Source organism: Notolepis coatsorum (assembly GCF_963971535.1).
Source record: "Notolepis coatsorum genome assembly, chromosome: 5".
NCBI classification, from domain to species: Eukaryota; Metazoa; Chordata; class Actinopteri; order Aulopiformes; family Paralepididae; genus Notolepis; species Notolepis coatsorum.
This window is the reverse complement of record NC_140169.1, coordinates 100,303,517-100,308,516: the sequence shown is the minus strand read 5'-3', so window position 1 is coordinate 100,308,516 and position 5,000 is coordinate 100,303,517. Positions and strand designations below refer to the sequence as shown.

Sequence of the window (5,000 nt, the reverse complement as noted above, 5' to 3'; positions counted from 1 at the left end):
GCGCACACGCACACACGCGCACACACGCACACACGCGCACACGCACACACACACACACACACACACACACACACACACACACACACACACACACACACACACACAGGAACTAGAGGCTGCTGACTCTCTCCACAGCAGACCTGTTGATGTTGATGTGAACACAGAGGAACTAGAGGCTGCTGACTCTCTCCACAGCAGACCTGTTGATGTTGATGTGAACACAGAGGAACTAGAGGCCGCTGACTCTTTCCACAGCAGACCTGTTGATGTTGATGTGAACACAGAGGAACTAGAGGCTGCTGACTCTCTCCACAGCAGACCTGTTGATGTTGATGTGAACACAGAGGAACTAGAGGCTGCTGCCTCTCTCCACAGCAGACCTGTTGATGTTGATGTGAAAACAGAGGAACTAGAGGCTGCTGACTCTTTCCACAGCAGACCTGTTGATGTTGATGTGAAAACAGAGGAACTAGAGGCCGCTGACTCTTTCCACAGCAGACCTGTTGATGTTGATGTGAACACAGAGGAACTAGAGGCTGCTGACTCTCTCCACAGCAGACCTGTTCATGTTGATGTGAACACAGAGGAACTAGAGGCTGCTGACTCTCTCCACAGCAGACCTGTTGATGTTGATGTGAACACAGAGGAACTAGAGGCTGCTGACTCTTTCCACAGCAGACCTGTTGATGTTGATGTGAAAACAGAGGAACTAGAGGCCGCTGACTCTTTCCACAGCAGACCTGTTGATGTTGATGTGAACACAGAGGAACTAGAGGCTGCTGACTCTCTCCACAGCAGACCTGTTCATGTTGATGTGAACACAGAGGAACTAGAGGCTGCTGACTCTCTCCACAGCAGACCTGTTGATGTTGATGTGAACACAGAGGAACTAGAGGCCGCTGACTCTCTCCACAGCAGACCTGTTGATGTTGATGTGAACACAGAGGAACTAGAGGCTGCTGACTCTCTCCACAGCAGACCTGTTCATGTTGATGTGAACACAGAGGAACTAGAGGCTGCTGACTCTCTCCACAGCAGACCTGTTGATGTTGATGTGAACACAGAGGAACTAGAGGCTGCTGACTCTCTCTACAGCAGACCTGTTCATGTTGATGGGGTCCAGTCTCCTGTAGTCCACGACCAGCTCCCTTGGTCTTGTCAACGTTCAGAGAAGTTGTTCATCTTGCACCACTGTGCTATAGGTTATTAACCTCTTTCCTCTCTGTGTGTGTGTGTGTGTGTGTGTGTGTGTGTGTGTGTGTGTGTGTGTGTGTGTGTGTGTGTGTGTGTGTGTGTGTGTGTGTGTGTGTGTGTGTGTGTGTGTGTGTGTGTGTGTGTGTGTGTGTGTGTGTGTGTGTGTGTGTGTGTGTGTGTGTGTGTGTGTGTGTGTGTAATTACCACAGCACCCCCACCCCCCACACATACAAACACAGTTTGACCCGCTGTCAAGTTGGCTCAAGGTCAGACAGACAGACAGACAGACAGACAGACAGACAGACAGACAGACAGACAGACAGACAGACAGACAGACAGACAGACAGACAGACAGACAGACAGACAGACAGACAGACAGACAGACAGACAGACAGACAGACAGACAGACAGACAGACAGACAGACAGAGTGTTATTGTGTGGAAGGAGCAGAAACCGGCTTTTCACAAGTTAGACAGCCATGCAATCTGTGTGTGTGTGTGTGTGCGTGTGTTTGACATAGTGACAGGCTGTCAACAAGGCAGAGAATATAGCATCCCTCATTAGTGCATACCCACACACCCGCACACACACCTACACACACCTGCAAACACACACACACACACACCTACACACACCCGCGCACACACACACATACATCCACACACACACCCACACCCACACACCTACACACAAACACACACACACACACACACATACATAGACGCACACACACACCCACACACACCTATACACATACGCACACACACACACCTATACACACACGCACACACACACATACACCCACACACACACCTATACACACACACACACACATACACCCACACACACACACACTGCCACACCCCCACACACCCCCACACACCCACTCACTCGCACACACACACACACACACACATATACACACACACACACCCTCACACCCACCCACACACGTCCACACACACACACACACACACACACACACACACACACACACACACACACACACACACACACACACACACACACACACACACACACACACACACACCCACCCACTCACTCACACACACACCTATACACACACACACACCCTCACACCCACCCACACACGTCCACACACACACACACACACACACACACACACACACACACACACACACCCACTCACTCACGCACACACAGGGGCGACAGTGGCTCAGGAGGTAGAACAGTCGTCTGGCAATCCGGAGGTTCCCGGTTCGATTCCCGCTCCTCCCGGGCAGCGTGGCGATGTGTCCTTGAGCAAGAAACTTAACCCCTAATTGCTCCCGATGAGCAGGTTGGCACCTTGCATGGTTGCCTCCGCCGTCAATGTGTGAATGTGTGAGTGAATGGGTTAATAAATAAAAGCTCTATGTAAAAAAGCAGCCAAAAGAAAGCAGCCACACACACATGCACCCTATACACACACACACACCTATACACACAAGCACACACACATACATACACCCACCCTTCCACCCCTCCCCCACACAAACACACACACCCAACCACACACACACACACACATGCACACATGCACAAACACACATACATACACCCCCACACACACACACCCCCCCCACACACACACGCACACAGACACATAGTCCAGAACAATCTCCACAAGTACATGTTGCACATTACTACGTTAACGGCGGCAGTTACGACGGGTGTTTGCTCAGGTGTTAAGAATGGTGCGCTCCAGCAATCAGCTGCGACCTGCTGCCACCAGTGTCTCAGACTCAGACACACACACACACACACACACACACCGAAGACTCTCACACACCTATACACACACACACACACTCACACCCACACACACTCACACACACACACACACAACATACTGTAGACACACACTGACACACATATACAGGAAGATCTGACGCTGAATGAATGCAGAGCCATGCTTCTTGTAGGCAGAGGGGTGGAGTGGGAGCAGGTATGGAGGGTTGTGGAGCTGAAGTGCAGGGGGTGTGTGAGGCAGGTCTGGAGGGTTGAGCTGAAGTGCAGGGGGTGTGTGAGGCAGGTCTGGAGGGTTGAGCTGAAGTGCAGGGGGTGTGTGAGGCAGGTCTGGAGGGTTGAGCTGAAGTGCAGGGGGTGTGTGAGGCAGGTCTGGAGGGTTGAGCTGAAGTGCAGGGGGTGTGTGAGGCAGGTCTGGAGGGTTGAGCTGAAGTGCAGGGGGTGTGTGAGGCAGGTCTGGAGGGTTGTGGGGGTGAAGTGCAGGGGGTGTGTGAGGCAGGTCTGGAGGGTTGTGGGGGTGAAGTGCAGGGGGTGTGTGAGGCAGGTCTGGAGGGTTGTGGGGGTGAAGTGCAGGGGGTGTGTGAGGCAGGTCTGGAGGGTTGTGGGGGTGAAGTGCAGGGGGTGTGTGAGGCAGGTCTGGAGGGTTGTGGGGGTGAAGTGCAGGGGGTGTGTGAGGCAGGTCTGGAGGGTTGAGCTGAAGTGCAGGGGGTGTGTGAGGCAGGTCTGGAGGGTTGAGCTGAAGTGCAGGGGGTGTGTGAGGCAGGTCTGGAGGGTTGAGCTGAAGTGCAGGGGGTGTGTGAGGCAGGTCTGGAGGGTTAGTGCAGGAGGTGTGTGAGGCAGGTCTGGAGGGTTGAGCTGAAGTGCAGGAGGTGTGTGAGGCAGGTCTGGAGGGTTGAGCTGAAGTGCAGGAGGTGTGTGAGGAATGGCAATAAACACCAATATTACCAAGTCTGACAAGACACTGATACAAGGTGCTAACCTGCTCATCTGGAGCAGTTAGGGGTTAAGTGTCTTGCTCAATGATACTTTCACATGCTGCCAGGAGGAGCCGGAATCTAACCGGGAACCCTCTGATTACCAGATGACCACTCTACCTCCTTAGACACTGTCGCCCCTGGCAACATAAATAGCTAAATAGTGATAGCAGGGGAACTATGTGAGAATGCTGTTCATCGACTACAGCTCAGCATTCAATACCATAGTCCCCTCCAAACTCATAGCCAAGCTAAGGGACCTGGGCTTGAACTATGACCTCTGCCAGTGGGTCTTGGACTTCCTGACGGGCAGACCCCAGGTGGTGAGAGCAGGCAACTGCACCTCCTCATCCATCACCCTCAACATAGGGGCCCCCCAGGGCTGTGTTCTGAGCCCCCACCTCTACTCCATGTACACACATGACTGTGTGGCACAGCGGAACAACAACACAATCATCAAATTTGCTGACGACACAGTAGTGGTGGGCCTCTGCAAACGACGAGAGGGCCTACCTGGAAGAGGTCAAGGTCCTGGCGGGATGGTGTCAAGAGAACAGCCTCTCCCTGAACGTCAGCAAAACAAAGGAGATGATTGTGGACTTTAGGAGGTCCCCTCAGCATTGACGGGGCACCGGTTGAGAGAGTGAACAGTTTTAAGTACCTCGGAGTCCACATATCCGAGGACTTGACATGGACCACACACATTGACAGTGTTGTGAAGAAGGCACGACAACGCCTCTACTTCCTCAGGCGCCTAAGATCCTTAAGAACTTCTACTCATGTACAATAGAGAGCATCCTGACTGACAATATCACCTCCTGGTTTGGGAATAGCACCGCACAAGACCGTAGCAGACTACAGAGAGTGGCCCGTTCAGCCGAGCGCACAATTGGAGGGGGGCTTCCCACCCTCCAGAACATTTACAACAAGCGGTGCATGGGTAAGGCTAAGAGAATAATCAAAGACTCCAGCCACCCAAACAACTGCCTCTTTGAACTGCTGCGGTCAGGCAAGCGATACCGGAGTCTCATGGCAAGCACAGAAAGACTCAGAAGAAGCTT

At 52.7% G+C, this 5,000-nt stretch overlaps 1 protein-coding gene across 1 annotated transcript in view; it reads left to right on the top strand.

The window, feature by feature from the left end:
• The window catches only part of lama2 (laminin, alpha 2), a 384,202-nt gene that overhangs the window by 257,551 nt on the left and 121,651 nt on the right, over positions 1-5,000 (top strand).